General features: G+C 51.2%; 1 protein-coding gene across 1 annotated transcript in view; it reads right to left on the bottom strand.

Annotated features, from left to right (window-relative positions):
• The window catches only part of PID1 (phosphotyrosine interaction domain containing 1), a 31,123-nt gene extending 13,841 nt beyond the window's left edge, over positions 1–17,282 (bottom strand). The window contains exon 1 of the mRNA XM_078614034.1: positions 16,327–17,282. The gene's annotated coding sequence lies outside the window, so the exon portion shown is untranslated. The remainder of the gene's footprint in view (positions 1–16,326) is intronic.
• Between the last annotated feature and the right edge of the window lie 8,968 nt (positions 17,283–26,250).

Below are 26,250 nucleotides of genomic sequence, written 5' to 3'. Positions count from 1 at the left end.
CATTAGTTTTTGTCTATCACATCAAGTTTTTGAGATATCAAACATTGCATTTTCAATAAAAACTGCGGAAGAAAAATATTAAATAAATGTGGATATCTACATAAAATGATATTATAAACACACTATCCTAAAAATACAGTACCGTATTTTAACACTAAAGCAGTCACTGACTCGCAACAACTTGCAATCATAAGTGACGGAGTTAATTTCCGGTAAAATCAATGAAAATGCGGTATGCCGATAGCATAAAAATGAGATGTGATAGAGCAAATCTGAGATCAGATTTGGAATCAACACCCTGAAATTAGTCTAAAACAGCTGCAAAAGTCCAGGCCATAAAAAATTTGTTTAGTTTTTTTGACCAGTGTTATAGAGAATCACCCGTCATCGTCGCGACGATCACTTATGATCACGGGTACAATTTCCAATCAGCGCCGCGATCATAACCCATTCATAAACATTCGCAAAGATCCTCGAGCAATCGTATCTCTCGTATGGCGCAGCAGCAAATCGTCGTCGTCATCACCGCACGTTCCAGCGCGCGTCATCACCCGAGACTGGAAATCCCCGAGGTGGACTTTCATTGCCTCTTCGTCAACCCGGAGTAAACAAAAAAAAACGCCACCGAAATGCATCCTCCTCGGTTTGTGGCTTTTTTTTGTGGCCAAACAATGAACGGCTCGGAAGCGTTGGCAAAGTCACCGTTATCCACAGATACCCGTGATTTAGGCGCCACCCCACCCCACAACACCCATCACCACACGTAGGGTTGCCACGTGAAGGTCACGTGACACTCCGATTTCCGCACCTCCGATAAGCACGCTTGGCTACGTACCGTGCGAAAGGAGTTCAACTTGCTCGCACACGTATTGCGTACACTTCCCAGCCCGTCATCATCACAAAGCACCACCATCAACCCTACAGGATCATTGCAACAAGTAGCGCCGATTTCTATGCAAGTCACACGGCAGTTGACCTGTGGAGCGAACTGGAGTAATGTGCCGTTTCTACCAGTGGCTCGAAAACTCTTTTAAATCGTGCACTCGATGTAGAATTGCATTCTTACAAGATAATTGGTTTTTTTACCCTTTTATCTGGCAACAAAACTGACACCTGTTTTACAAGGAGTCATGTTTGCATAGACCACAATACCTGCAGTCATAATGCAAACAAAAAACACAACTCTGATAATGTATGCACTGTCCTTGAAGTTGATTGGTCCACACCCGAGACAGCTTTCCTTAGAGCTTAGTCTCACATGGTGTTGGACCAGATGACGTCAAAAGGCGCACTTTTGTTGCCAACTAAAAGGGTAAAAAAAACAATTATCATATTTTTTTACTGGCAAATGAGGTTCCAATGGTGCATTCTTACATTTAAAGTAAGAACAACACCACATGAGAACGCGCGCAAGGCACGATGGGAGCTGTATCTGCCTGCTGGTTGCGAGCACACCTTTGCGCGCGATTAAGTCGAACTGGCCACAGACATTCACGATTCAGTGACGTTATAATCCAACTCGCGACACTGCAATGTCTGTATTTGCACGAGTCGGGAAAAAATGTTGGGTTACATTGCCCCCAAAACACCGAGGTCTGTCTGCCACATCGGAGGCACATCTGCCAAACTTACAACGAACTGCCAAGCCAGCAGTTTTTATCAGCTTCCTTTCATTTGGGAATGCGCGTGTGTGCGCGCGCGTGCGCGTGTGTGTGTGTGGGGAGCGGAATGGTGTAGCGGTTAGCACGCCGCGTTTATGAACTCGGCGACCCGAGTTGGATTCCCGCCTTGATCACCAAAATCAAAAGCGAATCTCCCAACCGGTCTTGGGCCTCCCCATAGGTTGACTCGGCCTAAAACGAATACCTCGTGCGGTGTGTGCGAACGTCGCCACTGGAGGCGCAACGAGGTGTATTAACCATCATTATGCATCATCTGCGAACCCAGTGGATATTCAATAAAAGGCATCGCCGGTCCAAATGTTTTAAATTACTCGCAAGTTATTTGACGTCGGGTTAAAGGACGTGGCCACGTCGTGCACTTCTGCCAGACGATTGCTCGTCCGTGACACGGAGCACATTTGTGATAGCCCTACGCTGCAAGACTGTCGGAATACCAAATGTGCTAAATTAGTAGCCGTGCTAGTAGTTAGTAACTGTTATCATAAGAAGAGCGGAACCGCGAGTAATTTGAGCAGCTTTCGGGAGACTTCAAACTTGGCCAAAATGGAGTTCTGTTTCGCAATCACGGTGGCATCAGTGGCGATCCAAGCTTGCGTTTATCCGTGTGCGTGCGGCATAATGCACGGTGGTGGAGCAGTTAGCGCGCCCGTGCTATGCAACCGGCGATCCAGCTTCGATTCCCGCTCACGGCCACCACCGGTGACGATTACAATTATCTGGACCGGTCCTGGGCCTCTGCTAGGTCGACTCGGCCTCAAATAAGTAGCTGGTGCGACATGGTTCTGACCAGCCACCCCCTCCTCGTGTGCCGTGCCGGGCATTCATAGGTGCTCACTAACAGCACTTGCCCCAACAGTGTGTTAAGGCTACACGGGGGAACTTTGTCTTTGTATGTCAATGTATACATCTGTATGTGTGTTTGTGAATGCAGGGAGGCAAATAAGGGCGAACTCCCTCCCTGACCTCCCCCCCACACCCCTTCCTCCTCCTCCTCTGTACTCCCCCACTGAGAGGCCTAATATTGATTCCAGATGAGCAGAGAGCTTGTGGCAGGGATTGTAATGGGTGATGGGCGACAGTGCACCCCCCCCTCTCCCGCCTGTAATAATTTCACAAAGACCATCATCATCATCATGATGCATGGGATAATAGCCCCGGAGGTGTCCACTGCTACATTTCATCATTTGTTTCCACATTACTCTATGTCCAAACTAAAACTCTTTAACCTCAACTATTGTTATTTTACCAGCTAAGGGCCACGGAGCTATAAAACTAACTTTAGAGAAGCCACCTGACCACAACTGATGGCTCACCGAAGTGGCTTATCAACGTTGACATTTATTGCAGCCAAACGCACGCTTGGCTGCGATAATGTGGAGGGAAAAACAGGAGGACCCAGAGGAAATCCACGTGACTACGTGGAGAGAGACACGCAAACTCCAAATATACAGCAGGCGTGAGGGTCAGGGTCAGGATTGAACCCATGACCTCTTGCATACCAGGCGAGGTAGTTAACATCTCGCCACCTTCCACCCTGTCTTGTGCTAAATATGCTCAAGTAGTGGCACATGTTTCTTACACCAACCTCAAGTAGTGGCACATGTTTCTTACACCAACCTCAAGTAGTGGCACATCTTGCTGACACAAAACTCAAGTATGATAATTGTTTTTTTACCCTTCTATCTGGCAACAAAACTGACACCTTTTTTTACGAGGAGTCATGTTTGCATTGACCACAATACCTGCAGTCGGAATGCAAACAAAAAACACAACTCTGATAATTTGCACTGTCCTTGAAGTTGATTGGTCCACACCCGAGACAGCTTTCTTTAGAGCCTAGTCTCACATGGTGTTGGACCAGATGACGCCAAAAGGCGCACAACTCAAGGACAATGCACCATCAGAGTATGAGAGGTCGGGGTAAGCATTTACACCATTGGAACCTCATTTGCCAGTAGCAAAATATGATAATTGGTTTCCAATGGTGAAATCTCAAGTAGTGGCACATCTTCCCGACACCAATCTCAATCTCTTATGTCGCCGTCAAGCCATTCTCAGCGAGGTCTTCCTCCTTCTCTTCCATTTTTCCCAAACAACAAGGAGATGCACAGAAGTCAAACTCACACGCACACTGCACACACTGCACACCGCACACAGGCACACACGCACACCGCACATACGCACACCGCACATCGCGTTCGACCGCTTCGCCTCATGGACTGCTAGGTACGGGGCTGTAGGTGAGCACCTATTAGGCAAGACCAGGACACGGCACGTGAACGGCAAGTAAGGTTCTTGTAGGCCCTGTAGGCACTTGTGTTTCGTCGGCCTTCAGTGATCACTTTCTGCAGTTGCCACTGCTGCTGTCTCGTGTTACTACGACCGCTGATGTGACTCCACTTGCTTCACGCGGTACTTTGTCCATAGGACAACAACGATCGTCTTCCCTTGCACTCCTGTCTATTGAGTAGAAGTTATTTGCTAATTTTTGCAATGAAAAAAATGTCTCCAAAAGTTCATCTCCGATGTTAATTTCTCTCACCAGATGAAAAACAACGATTGACACGACTCTGCCTCTTTGTGCCTATCTTTGCTATATAAATATATTTATTCAAGATGAAATATTGGTTACATTTTTAACCATACAAACTACACAAAAAAACATTCTTAGGTTTTTTCGGTAAAGTCACGTAGGTAAAAAAATTTAAATTAATAAAAGTAAAATAAAAAAAGTTAAATAAAAATATTTTTATTTTACTTTTATTAATTTTATTTTTTTACCTACGTGACTTTACCGAAAAAACCTAAGAATATGAATACTTGCAGTCACGAAAGCTTCAAATCTAGAATTAATCCACAAAAAATGTTGTAGGCCTTTAGTTTTCGTAGGCCCTAGCCACAGTGCATACGGCCCTGATGGGTGGGTGAGTGGCTGGGTGAGTGAGTAGCCCCTAGGCAAAGTGCCTACTACTGTTGCCTATTGGATAACACGGCCCTGGTGAACGGGGTGATGTGGACAGCATCACTCCCGGCCACCTTTGTGTTGGACCCTCCCCGCTGTCAGCCCTGATGTTCACATGGTATTCCAAACATTCATTTAAAGGCCAAGTCAAACTGTTGGGAGGCCCAGGATGGGTTCAGAAACCACTTGAACGAATAGCTGCACCACTGCTCACATATGCAAAAGACAAATATCCCCCGTGTAGCCTTAACAGGCTGTTGGGGCAAGTGCTGTTAGTGGACGCCTATGAAGCCCGGCACGGCACACGAGGGGGTGGGTGGCCCACACCACGCCCGACCGCCTTTGTCTCTCATTTGTGGCCGAGTCGAACTAGGGGAGGCTCAGGACCGGTTCAGATAATGGTGACTGGTGTTGGTCGTGAGCTGGAATCGAACTCGGATCGCTGGGTTCGCAGCATTGCTGCTCTTCACATGTGCATAAACACACACAAACATACACACATGTTTAAACATGTTTGTACGAGTTAGTGAAAGTGTGCAGATGTGTCAGTGTGCATATCTGTGTCTGTATGTGTGTTTATAAGTACGCATGGACGTGTGTAAGCTTGCGTATGTGCATGCGTGCGTTTATTTTAGTTTGTATGTCCGTATGTGTATGCATGCGCGTGTATGTATGCGTTTCAGGCAGAGCGGGCCTGCACCGTTATGCCATATTCTCTGTCCATCTGTAACAGCAGAGGTGCAGGGAATTTCAACGGGACATAAAATATGTCTGCTTTATTGACCCGGTTAAGGCCTACGAGACCATCAACGAGCCAAGACTTTGGGTTACTGTTCCTGCTTTCGAGGTTCCGAACCCTCCGTTCACAATCACCAAGGACCTTCATCATGATGGTGCACTAGTCCAGGTACAGCTGCGTGGCCGGGAGTCAGAGCCATTCCTCGTTCATCTTGAGGTACGACAGGCATGCACTCTGGCCTCCTATACTATTTAACTTGTTTTTTTTTTCAAATAATTAGTTCAAGAAGCTTTTCATGGCTGTACCAGAGGAATTTCCATCTGGTACAGATACAATGGAGAGCTTGATCAATGCCTAGGCACAGTCCAGGGAAGGCTCCCTGCTGGTAAACTATGCTACGAATGCTGACGATCTGATCATTTGTTCTCACTCTTAAGGGTTGCCGCGGAACCTGGAGCGTGCCACTAAGAGGTGGGGCCTTGCCAACAGCCCTGCTAAAACAAACAAACAGAAACAGCTGTGAGAATCATTTGTGTCATCAGAGAGACGACCGCCACAACATCCCCTCGAGCAATGAGGCAGTCATGGAGAGAGTGTAGCAATGATTTCCTGCACATTAGCAGCGTGTTCATGGAGAGAGTGTAGCAATGATTTCCTGCACATTAGCAGCGTGTTCATGGAGAGAGTGTAGCAATGATTTCCTGCACAATAGCAGCGTGTTCATGGAGAGAGTGTAGCAATGAGTTCCTGCACATTAGCAGCGTGTTCATGGAGAGAGTGTAGCAATGAGTTCCTGCACAATAGGAGCGTGTTCATGGAGAGAGTGTAGCAATGAGTTCCTGCACATTAGCAGCGTGTTCATGGCTAGACTCTGGCCTTATTCCCCAATCAGTCAAGCACCATTAACATTTCCATCGGCGCATAACTCTCCAAGCGTTTTTATCTTCTCTAAATCACCTTGCCCCCCCCCTAACCCCCTCCCACACAAACACAGACCTACGTGGGCAAAAACATGAATGGGTCGGAGGCTCGAGAGGCGATGGAAGAATGTCGGCTTGGAACCCACCAAGTGGGTTTGCGAGACGTGCATCGCCGAGGTCCAAGGTCGGATTTCTCCTCTGCCCCCGAATCGCAAACGACGCCGTGAAACCGCGAATCCGTGTCCTGTGTAACCCAGAAGCGGGCCTTCCCGCACGCCTCCTCCTCCAGTTTCCAGGTTGAGTCACAAACCGTACCTCTCCATAACAAAGGCTCGCCCTCTTAAGCCTCACCTTACCATATGAATAAAGTGTGCTGTACTTGGCCCTTCCCCCCTCTCCAACCATTATATAAACGGAGTGGTAGCTCTTGCAATCTCTCATTTACTTGATACAGCTGTCGTGGCTGTGACGGTTCCACCTGAAGACGGAAGCTTGTGTTGCCTCCGAAACGTCGTGATTTTTATTTTATTTTACTTTTATTAATTTTAATGTTTTACCTACGTGACTTTACCGAAAACAACCTAAGAATATCGTATGGTACCGTTCCCTTAGCTCTCGAGATTGCTGCTGCTAATGTTGTCACTGACATCATGGGACAACAACAACAACTAAACCCAAGCTGGGCACAGGCCCGTATGGACGAATGAAACGTGTTTTAATCTTGATTTGAAGCTTTCGTGACTGCAGGAATCCATACTCTTTGGTTCTTTCGGTAAAGTCTCGTAGGTAGAAATAAAACGTGTTTTACATTCGTTTACGTCGCATGCGGTAATGGGTTTACGTGACCCCTGCAGCCACGAGAGGCGCTACCATCTTCTGCAAGTGTAAAAAAAAAACAAGAATCTTAATCCTTGAATGGAATTGTGAGCGTGAATTACGACGATTCACTGAATCAGTGGGTGTGCGTGGTTCTTGACCCTTACACATGGTTGTTTCATCGAAACGACGATACTATTTTGGAGGATGATGTTGTTGCGGTTATGATGGCGTTATTAAAAGTAAGAAATTGATGAGGATGATGCTGACGGTGTTGTCATTGTGATAATAGTCATACAAGTGATGTTAATTTAATCACGAAGTTGACAATTAGGATGGCAATCATCATGACGATGTTTATGACAATGACTGGGCTGAGTTTTAACACCGGACCGTGATTTGAATTCACGACCTTCGTGTGCTCTGACCAGACCCGACACTCGTTCCTTCATCAGCCTTTCTCAATCCACTGCTGGATGAAGGCCTCCCCCGATGCTGTGTTGGCTGTTAGATGTCTATTTCTTTAGCACGTGTCGTGCCGGCTACTGCAAGATCTGACCACGTCTGCCCAATGCTCGCAGAGGTGTGTTCGCTTCCGGTCACTGAACGAATTCGTTCTAAGGCCGCACTGATTACACACGAAGCCCTTGCCGCAAATGAACCACACCATCTCGCTGATCTTGAAAGGAGCATAAAGCATCACCACGCAAACTCCGGTCATCCTCACAAGCAGCTTTTGGCTGCTGGGACATCGAACAGATGCGGTGGTCACCGCATCGCGTGGCGCTTTCAGATGCGCTTCTGCGGCCGTTTGGAACGCTCTTCCTTCCGATATTAGGAAGCCACTGGAGCTATGCACTTTTAAATCATCATCTAGATTGACAAACTCAATTCTTTAGAACTGCTCTTTGCGTTTAGTTTGTTGTCCTTCCCCCGTACTTCCGATTAGCACGGTTGGCTACGTACGGCGCGAAAGAAGGTCAACAACATACGTACGTACATACATCACAGGACATGCGATGCAGATGAGAGACACCGCACTGATTTGTTAACGCGCGGAGGTGGGCTTGGGCACGAGACGTCGCGAGAAATAACGACGGCCGGTGGTCGAGACTGGCGACGGAGTGACAGCCCACGGAGGGGAACAAACTGGAGAAGAATTCCACAATGAAGATGGAGCAATGACGTCAACCTGACACAGACCGTGGCATCGTGGGTGGGGGGTGACAGTGGCTTAGAGAGGCCTTCATCCAGCAGTGTATAGATCGTGGCTGATGATGATGATACGGATCAGCCCAGGTTTCGCTGTTGTCAGAGCATTTGGCTCACAAAGTCACGAGTTCAAGGACCCGGTCAAGGGGGCAACACAGCCCATCATCATCATCATCGTCGTCAGCCCCACTTTGTATTCAGTCAACAGTGATCCCTCGATGGATAGACTGCCTCCGCCATGGGAATGTGGAATTTGCACTGCAGGGAGACTCGATGCATGCTGCCATGCCTCAAACATCCCGGCATCTTTGTCTTATAGAAGTGAAATTATCGTATTCATCTCAGGAGTTATACAATCACAGAAGTGACAATTATCGTTATGATTAAAGCAGTGTCATCATCATCATCTCATTAGGAGTAACAATTATCAATATCATCATCACCCAAGTGATGATATCATCACCATCACAATCAAGTTTGATTGACACCGTAATCATCATCATCATCGTGATCTCATCGAAGTGAAAATCATCGCATAGGAGTGATGCAGCATCCCATAGACGCAACGCAATCATCATCATCTATATCATCATCTACATCATTTCAGGATATGTTAATTTTGTTTGATCAAGTCAATGACGTGCCCGTCATCATCATTGGCACATTCCTTGCCATTGTTATCTTAGAGGAGGGACACAGTCATCATGATCATCATCACCCCAACTGCACACGGCTCGCCGATGATCGATACATTTACAAATCGTTCCCCTCTTGCCGTCACAAACATTGACCCGAATAGTTGTCGTGAAACATTAATCGTCCTTTGCACTTCGACCGACGCATTCTATAATAATTGTAAATTGGGATTTTAAAAAAACCCAATAATCTAAATCACTCTGTCGATTCACTGATGGGGGAAGGCCTCCCCACGCCGTGTCGGCCATGTGGACCGTTTGATCATACTTCACCACGCTGGTGGTGATCATACTTCACCACGCTGGTGGTGATCATACTTCACCACGCTGGTCAGTGCGGGTTGGTGAAGATGTTTAAATGGGAGGCGCGTTGCCCAGGACTGGTTCAGGTATTCATTCGCCACTTAAGGTAGCCGTGACCAGGTTTAGAACACCCTGGCCATCGAGTTAAGCGTCAGGTTATTTAGCAAATAACTTCTCACCAGACGCATCATGCACAGAGCACACTCTCGCATGTACGTACTCACACACTATCACACGTGCACACAGCACATGCCCCAACAGTCTGTACAAATACCACTCAAGCACAAACACACACAGCACCACAACAACAACAACAACAACAACCGCCATTCGCCACTAAGTGGCGGTGACGTCACCACGACGCTTGTGCCAGGCCAAGTGCACCTTGAGGCCACGTGAAGTGTCGAACGCCCGCTGGCAGGAGGTCACACACACACATTCACTCGTACACGCACACACGCACGCACGCACACACACATGCACTCTTACTTGCACACACACTCACTCTTACCACCACACATGAACTCTTACACACACACATTCACTCTTACACACACACATTCACTCTTACACACACATATTCACTCTCACACACACTAATTCATGCTCTCAGACACACAAAACACATATTCCCCATATAGCATTCAACAAAATGTTGGGGCAAGTGCTGTTAGCGAGCACCCATTCAGAACGGCATTGCACACGAGACAGGTGGGGGGGGGGGTGTTGGCAACCATCACCCTCGGCCGTCTTTGTCTCTCCCCAGTGCCCATCCTCGCTCATTCGCACAGCGGCAGCTACAACTCGGGTCGCGGCCAGGGTCGAGGCTCAGTTGCGATACGAACTAACGAACTTGCCACCGCCACACACACACACACAGCACCACACACACACACACGGCACCACACACACACACACGGCACCACACACACACACACAGCACAGCACCACACACACACAGCACAGCACAGCACCACACACACACACAGCACAGCACGACACACACACAGCACAGCACGACACACACACAGCACAGCACGACACACACACACACAGCACAGCACGACACACACACAGCACAGCACGACACACACACAGCACAGCACGACACACACACACACAGCACAGCACGACACACACACACAGCACAGCACCACACACACACACAGCACAGCACCACACACACACACAGCACAGCACCACACACACACACAGCACAGCACCACACACACACAGCACAGCACCACACACACACAGCACAGCACCACACACACGCAAAGCACAGCACCACACACACACACACAGCACCACACTCACACACAGCACCACACACACACAGCACCACACACACACACAACACCACACACACACACAGCACCACACACACACACACAGCACCACACACACACAGCACCACACACAGCACCACACACACACACAGCACCACACACACACACACAGCACCACACACACACTCAACAACCGCCATTCGCCACTAAGTGGCGGTGACGTCACCACGACGCTTGTGCCAGGCCATGTGCACCTTGAGGCCACGTGAAGTGTCGAACGCCCGCTGGCAGGAGGTCACGGGGCAGACCCAGGTGCCACGGGTCGACTGACCGAGATGACCGAGATGACTGGCTGATGCACCACCTGTGCCCCCTACTGTGCCAACTTGCTGTGCTTTAGCCACCCGGCGCTCCGCTCGTTGTTGTGAGCGTCGCTCCTCCGCCCTCCGTTGTTGTTGGAGGGCGACTGCCTCCAACTGCCCAGTAGCGTCCTTCACGAGCCTCCTCCACTGAGGCCGATCTTGACACCGCTGGTACCAGTCATCGGCAAGTCCACTCAGCTCCACGTCCTCCTGTACCACATCACTCCATCTCTTCTCTAGCCCGTGCCGCGCCCGTTTAGCCCCCTCGATCCGGCCGAACAAAAGCTGTTTAGGCATGCGGTGGCTGGGCATGCGGGCTACATGACCCAGCCAACGCAGCCTTGCCTGCCGGAGGAGCTCACTGATGGGACTTTGCCCAGATCTTTCAAGGACTTGTGAGCTCCTCACACAATCCAGCCTGGTTAAACCCAGGATGGATCGTAGGCAGGCCAGCCTAAATGTTTCCAACCGGCGAAGATGCTCCACTAGGGGGGTCCACGTTTCGCAAGCATAGAGAAGGGAGGGAATGACCGTGGCCGAGAAGACCTGAAGCTTCGTGCGGAGCGACAGACCAGGTAGCTTCCACACAGCGTTACGCAACCGATGAAAAGATATTGCCGCTCGACTGATTCGGAGTGAGACCTCTGCTGATAAACTGGAGCCGGTCATGAGCACACTGCCCAGGTATGGGAAATTCTCTACTCTCTCCACAACTGCCCCATCACCGATTGGGAGTTGTGGGGGCGGAGTGCCCGATGGTACAAAATACCCAGGCAGGTGCTTAGTTTTGGTGGGGCTGATGGTAAGGCCCCACCTCTTAGTGGCACGCTCCAGTCTCAGCAGCAGCGTCTCCAACTCCTCTTCTGAATGAGCAGCTATTACCAAATCATCGGCATACATAACGTGGTTGACCAATAGGGAGCCATCCCTTGATCGCACCCGGGCGTCGATCAGCCTCCCATTGTATCTGTACCAAATGGTAATTCCCCCGGTACAGCTATTGAAGGCTTCACGAACTACGCAGTCGAAATAGATGTTAAATAATGTGGGAGCCAGAGGACATCCCTGTCGCACCCCAAGGTGTACAGGGAAAGGCTCCGACTCCCGGCCACGTAGTTTTACCCGGGCCCGCTCACCATCATGAAGGTCCTTAATGATCGTGAGCAGAGGGTCAGGGACTCCGAAAGCACGAAGAACAACCCAGAGCCCAGTCCTACTGATGGTATCATAGGCCTTGACCAGGTCAATAAAGCAGAGATGTAGGTCTTTTTGGAATTCCCTACACCTCTGCTGTAGCAGACGGACAGAAAATATGGCATCTGTGCAGGACCGCCCTTTCCTGAAACCACATTGGGGCTCCGCAAGCCTCTCCTCAGCATGCCTAGCAAGGCGATGTTGAATAATCCTTGCCAGGACCTTACCCGGCACACTGAGGAGTGAGATGCCCCTGTAGTTGTTACAGTCGGTACGGTCCCCCTTCTTAAAGAGGGGGACCACCAGGGCATCCTTCCAGTCCTGCGGAACCCGTCCAGTGGTCCAGACTGTTGTTATGATGTCATATAGGGCAGTCTGTGCACAAACGCCACCCTCCCTCAGCATTTCGCCTGGGAGATCATCTCTGCCCGGTGCCTTCCCTGGTCTCAGACTCCGGATCGCCCTCAGTACTTCCTCAACAGCCGGTACCTCAGCCAGCCACTCACAGGGGGTGACCTCTTCCAATATTTGAGGCACCGCAGCCTCAGCAGGGTTATCCCCACTTTGTGCCATGATGTTTTCCTGGCTGAGAGATTTTCCCTCCCCCAGGACCTCACAGAAATGCTCAGCAAATCTGCAAACCTGTTCCTGGGGGTCGGAGATTGGATCACAGTTTTTTCCTCTAATGATGGTAATAGGTGTGGCGCTGCAGGTTACTTTTTTGATGGAGTTAAATAGTGATTTGTGATCGCGGGCCACTGAGGCAGACTCCATCTCCTCAGCAACCCGCGACCACCACCCATCCTTACAGCGCCTCACGGCTCTCCGAACCTCCGAGCGAAGACTGCGGTAAACCTCCTCATTCTCTGACGTGGGATGCTGTAGGCGATGAGAGTGGGCCTGTCGCTTTTTCTCAATTAACCTGAACACCTCCTCCGTCAGCCAGGGTTCCCGGGGAGGTCTGGACCGCGTACCCAAAGCAGCCATTGCAGCTGCATGAGTCACAGTCTTAAACCTCGCCCATTTACCCTCGACATCAGGTGGAGTGGGGGACGATGCCAACCCCAGCTGCAAGCGATGATGAAATTCTCGCTTGCAACTTTCATCAGCTAACTTAGACCAGGCCACTTTTGGTTGGAATGGGATCCTGGGTGTACACCCACCACCGGAGTGGAAGAATGGCAGGCGCATCTTACAGATGACTAGTCGATGGTCAGAGGGCAGATCAGCTCCACGGTAGGTCCTGGTGTCAAGGACATGGGCTCGCATCCGCTGGTCCGTCACTACGTAGTCCAGCAGATGTTCTTGCTTGGACCCGGCATGCATCCATGATGTTGTGTGGATGCGCCGATGCCGGAAGAGCGTGTTAGTAATTACAAGCCCATGGGCTGCACAAAAATCTAGCAGCCTCCTACCGTTATTATTGAGCTGATCTGGCCCATGCCTTCCAATCACTCCAGACCAGGTGCCAGTATCATGACCAACTCGGGCATTGAAGTCACCCAACAAGATGACTCTGTCCCGAGTGGCCACTTTAGCCAGCACCTGTGACAGGAGGTCATAGAAAGCGTCCGACTCATCGGCTTTGCCTGCATCCCTCCACAGATGTTCGTCTTCGGTGGGGGCATAAGTAACCACGACCACCACTCCTCGCCTCTGGTTGATGGGAAGGCGAGCCCAAAGTATCCTGGGGCTTACAGCTTCCCACACCTCACCGCCACGCTCCCACGCCCCCTTCATTCTTTTGTTCAGAAGAAGAGCCACACCCTGTTGTTTGGCAGTCTCCTGCCCCGAGTAGAGGACTGTCCACCCCTCATGGTGGCAGGAGCCAGAACCGGTCCACCGGACCTCCTGAATGCCACAGAGATCCAGGCGGTACCGGTCCAGCTCCCGACAGAGGAGTGGCAGCCTCTCACACACACACACACAGCACACCACACACACACCACCACACACACACACACACAGCACCACACACACACACACAGCACCACACAACAACACACACACAGCACCACACTCACACACACAACAACACACACAGCACCACACTCACACACACAACACACACACAGCACCACACACACAGCACCACATACACAGCACCACATACACACCACCCCACACACACACACAGCACCCCACACACACACACACAGCACCCCACACACACACACAGCACCCCACACACACACACAGCACCCCACACACAGCACCCCACACACAGCACCCCACACACAGCACCCCACACACAGCACCACACACACAGGACCACACACACAGGACCACACACACAGCACCACACACACACACACACAGCACCACACACAAACACACAGCACCACACACAAACACACAGCACCACACACACACACACAGCACCAAACACACACAGCACCACACACACACACAGCACCACACACACACACACAGCACCACACACACACACACAGCACCACACACACACACAGCACCACACACACACACACAGCACCACACACACACACACAGCACCACACACACACACACAGCACACACACACAGCACCACACACACACAGCACCACACACACACACAGCACCACACACACACAGCACCACACACACACACAGCACCACACACACACAGCACCACACACACACAGCACCACACACACACACAGCACCACACACACAGCACCACACACACACACAGCACCACACACACACACAGCACCACACACACAACAACAACAACAACCGCCATTCGCCACTAAGTGGCGGTGACGTCACCACGACGCTTGTGCCAGGCCATGTGCACCTTGAGGCCACGTGAAGTGTCGAACGCCCGCTGGCAGGAGGTCACGGGGCAGACCCAGGTGCCACGGGTCGACTGACCGAGATGACCGAGATGACTGGCTGATGCACCACCTGTGCCCCCTACTGTACCAACTTGCTGTGCTTTAGCCACCCGGTGCTCCGCTCGTTGTTGTGAGCGTCGCTCCTCCGCCCTCCGTTGTTGTTGGAGGGCGGCTGCCTCCAACTGCCCAGTAGCGTCCTTCACGAGCCTCCTCCACTGAGGCCGATCTTGACACCGCTGGTACCAGTCATCGGCAAGTCCACTCAGCTCCACATCCTCCTGTACCACATCACTCCATCTCTTCTCTAGCCCGTGCCGCGCCCGTTTAGCCCCCTCGATCCGGCCGAACAAAAGCTGTTTAGGCATGCGGTGGCTGGGCATGCGGGCTACATGACCCAGCCAACGCAGCCTTGCCTGCCGGAGGGGCTCACTGATGGGACTTTGCCCAGATCTTTCAAGGACTTGTGAGCTCCTCACACAATCCAGCCTGCAGGTTAAACCCAGGATGGATCGTAGGCAGGCCAGCCTAAATGTTTCCAACCGGCGAAGATGCTCCACTAGGGGGGTACCACACACACACACAGCACCACACACACACACAGCACCACACACACACACAGCACCACACACACAGAGCACCACACACACACACACAGAGCACCACACACACACACAGAGCACCACACACACACACAGCACCACACACACACACAGCACCACACACACACACAGCACCACACACACACACAGCACCACACACACACACAGCACCACACACACACACAGCACCACACACAGCACCACACACACACACAGCACCACACAGCACCACACAGCACCACACACACACACAGCACCACACACACACACACAGCACCACACACACACAGCACCACACACACACACACACAGCACCACACACACACACAGCACCACACACACACACAGCACCACACACACACACACCTGCACCACACACACACACACAGCACCACACACACACACACAGCACCACACACACACACACAGCACCACACACACACAGCACCACACACACACAGCACCACACACACACACACAGCACCACACACACACAGCACCACACACACACACACACAGCACCACACACACACACAGCACCACACACACACACAGCACCACACACACACACACCTGCACCACACACACACACACAGCACCACACACACACACACAGCACCACACACACACACACAGCACCACACACACACAGCACCACACACACACACAGCAACACACACACACACAGAGCACCACATTCCCGCCGTCACTCACCCGGGGCCACGAGTCCTTTGGGCTGGAGGCGACTCTGCTGCCCTTCGGACCACAGAGAGAATGGGGGGGCTAGGGGGGATGTATGGACGAGGGGGAGGTATGGAAGAGGATTGAGGGATGTATGGACGAGGGGGATGGATGGAAGAGGAGGGATGGATGGAGGATGAGGGATGTATGGACGAGAGGGATGTATGGAAGAGGAGGGATGGATGGAGGATGAGGGATGTATGGAGGATGGGGGATGTATGGACGAGGGGGATGGATGGAAGAGGGGGATGTATGGAAGAGGATTGAGGGATGTATGGACGAGAGGGATGTATGGAGGATGAGGGATGTATGGAAGAGGAGGGATGTATGGACGAGAGGGATGGATGGAGGATGAGGGATGTATGGATGGACGAGGGGTTCCTTGTGCCTGCGTCGCTCGCTCGCTACGTGGCAGATGTTGGGGAGAGCTTCTGGACTCCAGCTGAGGAAGCGGAGGGGAGGGGAGGGGGAAGCTGGAGCTTGGGAGGCAGAGAAATGGGTTGGATTTTACTTTGGATAGAAAAATGTGCCGTTTCCTGTGCTTGGTCTGGTTGGTGGTGGTGGGGGAGGAGGAGGAGGAGAGGGAGGGAGGGAATGGACGTCCAGGATTGGGAAAGTGTTTTCAGGCTCACAGCGCTGGTGGAGCTGGCGCGGTTTAAAGTTTGGAGTCAACAGTTTTTTTAATATAATAATCCTTTCTTCCTCCACCCCCCCTCTCTTAAATGTGCTTTGTTGACTCTGCACTGTGTGCGTGGAAGGCTTCTCACCCAGCACATTTGCAAACTTTTCAATTAAGGGTCGTTAAACCTGTTTTTTTTCATCTCCCTTAATCAGCCGGTAACAGCAATTGGGCCACAAGCAGAAAAAAAACCGGTTACCGGTTTGCATCACGCGCAAAGTATAATGCGTCGTGAATGACCGTGGAGTGGTTAGCGCCACGCTGCGCTACGAACCTGGCGACCCGGGTTCGATTCCCGCTCACGGCCAACACCGGTGACGGATTATCTGAACCGGTCCTGGGCCCTCCCCTAGGTCGGCTCAGCCTCAAATGAGTAACCCGGTGCGGTGTGTAAACATCGCCACTGGGGAGACAAAGGCGGCCGGGCGTGGTGCTGGCCACCCACCCCCTCGTGTATCCGTCCCGGCCTTCATAGGTGCTCGCTAACAGCACTTGCTCCTACAGTCTGTTACAGGCTACACGGGGGATCTTTGTCTTTGTTATCTTGTACCGCGGTTGTTGGCTGAAGTTCGGCACGCTCGATCTGACCACGGGCATCTTCAGAGAGAACGGCGCGAGCCACACTTTACTCCACCGATAACCGCACACGTCCAACACGTGACATTGCTGCTGCTGCTGGGACAGACGCAGTGTCAATCGAGAAATCCGCCCGCTTGTAATTACAACCGCGCCGCGCCGCGCCTGGAGATCGAACCGAATGCCGTGCTGCCCCGAGCACGAAGCAATCACGGCACGTTTGACAGAGCCTTGCGTTTGATTGCTTCATACGTTTCTAATTGTGCGGGAGGGTGGGGGGGGGCTGTTATCGGGGTTTTTAAAACCGGTTCGTTTCGTGCGGTCTCCACTTATAAGATCAAGCCCCATCGCAACAACTCTGCTCACCGCTGTTCGGAGCCATCACTGAGTAGGTGACGCAAAATCTGTCGAAACTTGACCCCTCCCCCCCCTCCCTGTACGCACCCCCCCGAATCCTATAGAACGACCGATATTTAATCCACGCAGAAACGATCAAGGATCAATAATATTAACGTGTTTAAGCAAACAGATCGTCCACCGTCGGACTATCTCACTCATTTGAAGGCCAATGTAGACAAATTATTGTCGAGGCTTCACCCCCCCCCCCCAAGTTTCCTATGCGCACATTGTCAGTAGACCCCCCATACACAAGCGGTACGCGTTTGGGTTAACCCCCCCCACTCCCCTAAATGGATGGCCACTTAAGTCGTGGCCGGGGATCAAACCGGGCCGCTGGAGGTTGTAGGACCGCCGGACCCCACGTCGCGCTCGCCATCATAACCATGGCGTGGCCAACGTGCTAGAAACCACGAGCAAATTCGCATATTCAACAGTATCGACAACATCTTCTTGGTTCTTTCGGTAAAGTCACGTAGGTAGAAAAATACAATTAAACAAAACATAATATTCATAATAAACGTTTTTGGGTTAGATCGTGTTATTTATAAATGTGTCGTAACCCTCCACCACCCGACACGGCCAATCAGCAAAAAAGTGTCACGTTGACAAAAGACAAATAGTTCACTGCTTTAGCCCACCGGTGTGTTGAAGCGTGAAACCACAACATTTACAATTTTTGAGTAGTACGACGTTTCGCTGGTAATTGCATCCAGCATCATCGGGCAATTCGCCAGAATGGTGAGGCTCTGCTGTGGGGGTGAGTGGGGTGGGGGTGAGTGGGGTGCGGGTGAGTGGGGGGTGAGGGTGAGTGGGGGGTGAGGGTGAGTGGGGTGGGGGTGAGTGGGGGGTGAGGGTGAGTGCTGGGTGAGTGGAAGGTGGGGTGAGGGTGAGTGGGAGGTGAGGGTGAGTGCTGAGTGAGTAGGAGGTGGGGTGAGGGTGAGTGAGAGTGCTGGGTGAGTGGGAGGTGGGGTGAGTGTGAGTGGGAGGTGAGGGTGAGTGCTGAGTGAGTAGGAGGTGGGGTGAGGGTGAGTGAGAGTGCTGGGTGAGTGGGAGGTGGGGTGAGGGTGAGTGCTGGGTGAGTGGGAGGTGGGGTGGTGGGGGTGAGTGGGGTGAGGGTGAGTGGGGGTGAGGGTGAGTGCTGGGTGAGGGTGAGTGCTGGGTGAGGGTGAGTGGGGTGGGGTGAGTGGGGTGGGGGTGAGTGGGGTGGGGGGTGAGTGGGGTGGTGGGGGTGAGTGGGGTGGTGGGGGTGAGTGGGGTGAGGGTGAGTGGGTGGTGAGTGCTGAGTGAGGGTGAGTGGGAGGTGGGGGTGGTGGGGGTGAGTGGGGTGCGGGTGAGTGGGGGGTGAGGGTGAGTGGGGGGTGGGGGTGAATGGGGTGGGGGTGAGTGGGGTGGTGGGGGTGAGTGGGGTGGTGGGGGTGAGTGGGGTGAGGGTGAGTGGGTGGTGAGTGCTGGGTGAGGGTGAGTGGGAGGTGGGGTGGTGGGGGGTGAGTGGGTGGTGAGTGCTGGGTGAGGGTGAGTGGGAGGTGGGGTGGTGGGGGTGAGTGGGGTGAGGGTGAGTGCTGGGTGAGGGTGAGTGCTGGGTGAGGGTGAGTGGGGTGGGGTGAGTGGGGTGGGGGTGAGTGGGGTGGGGGTGAGTGGGGTGGTGGGGGTGAGTGGGGTGGTGGGGGTGAGTGGGGTGAGGGTGAGTGGGTGGTGAGTGCTGAGTGAGGGTGAGTGGGAGGTGGGGTGGTGGGGGTGAGTGGGGTGCGGGTGAGTGGGGGGGTGAGGGTGAGTGGGGGGTGGGGGTGAGTGGGGTGGGAGTGAGTGGGGTGGTGGGGGTGAGTGGGGTGGTGGGGGTGAGTGGGGTAAGGGTGAGTGGGTGGTGAGTGCTGGGTGAGGGTGAGTGGGAGGTGGGGTGGTGGGGGTGAGTGGGTGGTGAGTGCTGGGTGAGGGTGAGTGGGAGGTGGGGGTGGTGGGGGTGAGTGGGTGGTGAGTGCTGGGTGAGGGTGAGTGGGAGGTGGGGTGGTGGGGGTGAGTGGGGTGGTGGGGGTGAGTGGGGTGGTGGGGGTGAGTGGGGTGGTGGGGGTGAGTGGGTGGTGAGTGCTGGGTGAGGGTGAGTGGGAGGTGGGGTGGTGGGGGTGAGTGGGGTGCGGGTGAGTGGGTGGTGTGGGTGAGTGGGGTGGTGGGGGTGAGTGGGGTGCTGTTGACGCAGTGTTTTGTGATCCGTGGACTGTCGTGTTGCACGTGGAAGCATCTGCGAAACTGCTTGCGGCTTAGCTTGCTGATGCTCTCCAGATCTCCTCTGGTTGAGAAAAACAAAGTTGTAATTGTCGTTTGAAGTCCTCCTCATCACCCAGCAGCCTGCATATGTTGAGGAATTGCAAGTTAAAAAATTGTGTTTGTCGTCTGTTGGTTTATCGTGAACCCGATCACCGCCAGACAGCATCGATTTACTTTTGTTGAACCTTGAGATGTCAAAATCCCGAAATTGTCCAACAGAGGGCATCGACTTTACAGTCATACTGTGGGTAAGACGTTCACGACTTTGCAATCGTTCCTTGAGTGTGGGGTTCACACCACAGGTCGTGGTTTTTTTTTATCATCCAGCAAGGCAACAATAACAATAACGAGTTTGGATTTCTGCCGTTGGTTCATTTGTTGTTATTCTGTGACTGATGTCGTCATGTTTAAGGAGGGGACGTTGACAATAACGAACCTCTTTCTCTCTCTCTCTCTTTCTCTCTCTTTTTTTACGATCAGAGGAAACAAGAAGATGCTCGGTGTAGTCGGCACTTTGCTTCGTTCATCATTTAGCTTTTTTGTTTAGTTTTTTTAAAGCTTTGATTTATGTTAACCCCCCCCCCCCTTTTTATGAAAGAATTCACAAAAAAATTCACGCTCTGCTCTCCTTACCCCTTCCCTCTCTCTCCCTACTTCATGTCTATGTTCCCCCTGTTTTCTATGTAATTTTTGTAATGTTATTAATATTAAAAATAAATATTTATATTTCTTATATATATTTTTTACGACGACAAGTGCTGCATCTGCACCCAGCCCTTCTCGCAGTCCTACGGCCTCCGACGGGAGCTCATATCAGCATGCAGAGCTCCCCGTCATCTGCCACCGAGCACACGGCCTCCTCCAGCGCCCACTGCTCCTTGAAGGCCGGGCTGACGCCGATGTAGAAGCCAGGGGCGCTACTACGGGGGGAATCAACAAGACAAACAAGTAACAACATGTGAAGAAAGTCTATTTTTAAACAAAAACATTCCAACAATTAACCATAAATGGCACGAACAAAAAAATATTATTGCAAATGCAAAAAAAATATATTTCCGAGAAATGCACACAGCGTAAAATCAAGGCCCCTCTCCTGCTGGTGTTATTTTTTGTTACTGAACACACGGCTTGTTTTGCTCATCGCCACGCTAAGGGGCCGTCCATAAATGACGTCACGCGATTTTGGACGATGTTTTACCCCCTCCCCCCTCGTCACACGGCGTCACAAAAAGTCAGACCCCCCCTCAAATATGACGTCATAAAGCTCTGCCCCCCCCCCCCCCAAAAAAAATAAAACATGCTTCTAATCGCTTTAAACTATTGTCATTGTAGTGCGTATTTAATGTGGCGCTGCACTCTGATGTTGTAGGAGAAAACATTTATTTAAACGTCTATTTAATTAAGTAAAACGTGTTGTCTATATTTATTTAAAGTTGCGCATTTTTATGTGACGTCTCATTTCTCACCCCCCCCTCCTCCTCGTCACACATCGTGGGGGGAGTGGAGGTGCGGACCACGGGCCAAACCCCACTCTGCGTGGGCCTCCCGAAGCCTGCAAACTAAACCGGATTTATTATTACACCTGACACCGTCGCGTCCAAGCGCGGCCCATCCCCCAAAAGCGCGGGGCCCGGGGCAGTCGCCCCGAAATGCCGTGTACCCTAGGAGACGGCTCTGGCTGTGAGTATAGCCACCCAGCCAACGCCTACGCATAAATGGCTTTCTGTGCCATCCAACAGAAGTTCTCAAATGTGTTTGGCCCATGGGACCACTCAGCCGATGCAAACATTTCCGCGGACCACCCAAGCCCCCCATCGCATCGTTCCTCTCTCAATACCACTGATATGAAATCCACACGACCACGAGGAGAGAGACATGCAAACCCACAAACGTGCAGGTGGCCAAGGGTCGGGATCGAACCCACGACTTCCGGCATATCAGGCGACGGAGTTAACATCTCGCCACCGTGGCGTCCCATAGTCCTGCTGGGTGGACTGAGGCAGAGGGATTCCATAAACGTGCTCATAGCTTCATCTGCCACGCCGAGAGGTTGAACCGGCAACCTGTGGATTGCAGGCTCGGTGTGCTCACCATTATCCCTGCGGATGCATCCAAGGGCTAATGTCTTCCCACTCAACGCCTTCGGACTTATCCGAGCTGGGAAAGGGAACCCACTCCCCCTCTCGGCGAATTGGAGGAATGGGCTCAGAAAGGACGCAGGAACCCAATAGCTGTCAACCCACGCGGTTTATGACCTCGTATTCTTGTGCAGGGACATTGAGGTTTCAGGTCCATGCGGTGAACAGCCGTTTCAATACGGGCAAAAATGTGTCTATTTGTTTGTGTTTCTCCCTTGTGATGGGACTTTTTAGGATGAACGTTGAGATTTATAAGGGCACCGGGTGACCAATAAGGTCTGAATTGGTCTGTAATAAGGTAGGCCACTGATAAGGGGTTGACAGGTATGGTATAATAATAGGGTTTTTACCCTTTTTTCTGGCAACAAAACTGAAACCTTTTACGAGGAATCATGTCTGCATTAACCACAATACTTGTGGTCAAAATGCAAACAAAAAACACACTGATAATATATGCATTGTCCTTGAAACTGATTGGTCCACACCAGAGACGGCTTTCTTTTGAGCCTCGTCTCAATTGGTGCTCGACCAGAGGACGCCAAAAGGCGTACAGCTCAAAGAAAATGCTGCACTATCAAAGTAATGAGGGCTCGGGGTAAGCATCTACATATAATAATAGGGTTTTCCCCCTTTTTTCTGGCAACAAAACTGAAACCTTTTTACGAGGAATCATGTCTGCATTACCCACAATACTTGTGGTCAAAATGCAAACAAAAAACACACTCTGATAATATGGTACAGTGTAGTGTATAGTGTAGTGTATAGCATACCTGTCAACCCACACGGTTTACCCGTATTCTTGTACATATAAATTGAGTTTTCATGTACAGCCGTTTCAATACGGGCACACAAATATATTTGTGTTTCTCCCTTGTGATGGGACTTTGTAGGATGAACGTTGAGATTTATAAACGCATGGGGTGACCAATACGGTCTGAATTGGTCAGTAATAAGGTAGGGCACTGATAAGGGGTTGACAGATATGCGAACCATGTTTCAAAGTTCATTTTTGAAGCGTAATTTGTTGAACCAGGTGAGAGCCCAAGGGACCGGGATGAACCGCACTTGCAAGAATGACCTCTGGGTCGAACAAAAAATGAAAAACGCAATAAAAGACGCACAGCAAAAGAAGCTAGTTAAAAATCAAAATGAAAACAACCAAATAGAAATGTAGGAAAAACTAAGGCGTTGTAAAATCTAAATTGAAAACGGTGGACGAAGATAAATCATTGCCAAACTACAATACATTTACAGTTAAACAAGTTGGCTCAGACACACCAATATAGATCCACGGTCATTGTGTTGGTATGCAGAAAGACAAGAACATGCTGTAGTCAAATTCAAGTATGCAGTATCGATCAATCGATTTGTCAAAGCCACGGAAGGAAACGTTGGTTACGTCTTTCAAGCTGGCAGGTCGTCAACTTTGCAGCAGGTACCGGCAATGCACTGGGAATTCTTATTGCACGTGTTCACCTTATAGAGGTTGGATTATATAGTGCCTTAGTCCAAGGCGCTTTAAAATATCGCATTATAAATGCCCGGCGTTCCGTTTGTCTGCCAATTAAATTATAAGAGAGCCTTTCAGAAGGCCTGAATCAAAAAAGTTATAGAAAGTGGACAACCCCCCCCCCACCACCAGATGTGGGGGTAAAAAAAGTTGGTTTACAACAAATTGTTGACCTGAAGCAGGTGGAACACTTCACTATTCTGGCAACTCGCCCGATGATGCCGGTTGATGTAATTACCAGCGAAACGTCATGTACTCAAATTGTAAATGTTGTGGGTTTACTCTCCAACACACCGGCGGGCTGAAGTAGTAAACTAATTGTCGCGTTGTTTACGTGGCAAACCTTACTGGCTGTGTCGGGTGGTGGAGAGTTACGACACATTCATATTTACGTGATCTAACCCAAAAACCTTTATTATAGACAGCACGGTACCCGAATAATATTGCTTCTGCCCCCCCCCCCCATTGCCCTAACCCTTCTCTTCCCGACCCCCCCCCGCATCCCTCCTCCCTGGCTCCTCCCCCCCTCTTACCCTATATAATCGCTTGTCACAAATAGCTCTCTCTACTCACTCCAGTAATTTTGCTGTGGCTGTTCCACCTGATGACGGAAGCTTGTGTTGCCTCCGAAACGTCGTGATTTAATTTAGTCATTTTTTTATTTGTGTTTTTTTATTTTTCATGTACGTGACTTTACCGAAAGAACCAAAGAGTATGTATCCTTGCAGTCACGAAAACTTCAAATCTAGAACTAACCCTTCTCGCCAAACTTCTACACCTGGCCCAGTGGCTCCATCCCTCCTTCCTCTGCCATGATGGACCTTTCCTGCCCCCTGCAAACGACGACCCCTCACTTCCTTGCGAGTGGGCGCCTCTCACCCTCTCTTTTAAACCGCATTGCCCTTCCAATTCATCCCACCGAGGCCCAACGATTCCCACACTCCTCCCCTTCTCATCCCCCTAACAACAACAACGTTGTGGTGACTTTACTATGGCACCTTGTGCCTTGCTAAGGTGCCGATGGGTTGGCTGACTGAGATGGCTGGCAGCTGCACCGTGCTCCACCACTCTTGCCAAAACACAAATCTGGCTGTCGCCTGATGATGCTAGTTGTAATTACCGGCGAAACGTCGTACTCGAATTGTAAATGTTGTGGGTTTACTCTGGAAGATTTTGCTGTTTTTTTCCTGGATTTTTTTGGTGCACGTAGTCACTTTAAGATGTTTCTTGTTCATGTTTTTGTTTGTTGCGGTTGCACCCGAGTCAAGAGATGCATGGCTCACAGGGTTATACCTAATACATGAAACTGAAACTCTTCAACAGACCGGTGTGCTGTACTCGTAACGAATTGGGATGTTTTGTTTACGTGTCAAACCTTACGAATTGGCTGTATCGGGTGGTGGCGGATTTAACGACACATTTATGATCACGCGCTCTAACCCCAAAACCTCTATGATGGATAATGTTGGTCGCGAAAGTCCACTACGTGTTGAACTCCGCGTTTTAACCGCCCGGCGCTCCGCTTGTTGTTGTGAGCATCGCTCCTCTGCCCTCTGTTGTTGTTGGAGGGCGACTGCCTCCAACTGCCCAGTAGCAGCATCCTTCACGAGCCTCCTCCATAGAGGCCGATTTTGACACCGCTGGTACCGGTCATCGGCAAGTCCACTCAGCTCCACGTCCTCATGTACCGCATCAGCTCCATCTCTTCTCTAGCCCGTGCCGTGTCCCCTTTAGCCCCCATCTATCCAGCCGAACAAAAGCTGCTTGGGCATGCGGTGGCTGGGTATGTGGACTAGATGACCTAGCCAGCTTAGCCTCACTCACTGATGGAACTGTGTCCAGATGTTTCAAGGATTTGTGAGCTCCTCACACAGTCCAGTCTGATAAAAAAAAAAAAACCCAAGATGGGTCGTAGGCAGGCCAGCCTGAACGTTTTAAACCGTCGGAGATGTTCCCATTCAAGGGCCTCCACGCTTCGCAAGCGGAGAGAAGCGAGGCCATAACCGTGGCCGAGAAGACCAGGGTAGCATCCTCAACAACAACAATAGCAGCCGCCATTCGTCACTAAGTGGCGGCGATGTCACCACGGTGCCTGTGCCAGGCCAGGTGCACTTTGAGGGTCGCGTGACGTGTCGAAAGCTCTCTGGCAGCAGGAAGGAGGTCTCGCTGACACAACCCAGGTGGGCTGCCATGGAGTTGACCGACTGAGATGACTGTCAGAATACACCCCCCCCGCCCCCAGGTAAACCCCCTCCCCTCATCCCCCACATGCCCCCCCTTCACCCCTGTGACCCCCTCCCCGCAATCCCCCAGCCCCCGCATCCTCCCCCCCGGAG

Source organism: Lampetra planeri, chromosome 43 (assembly GCF_965212315.1).
Source record: "Lampetra planeri chromosome 43, kcLamPlan1.2.h2, whole genome shotgun sequence".
Lineage (NCBI taxonomy): Eukaryota > Metazoa > Chordata > Hyperoartia > Petromyzontiformes > Petromyzontidae > Lampetra > Lampetra planeri.
Note: the sequence above shows the minus strand (reverse complement) of the source record. Positions and strands in the feature narration are given on the sequence as shown.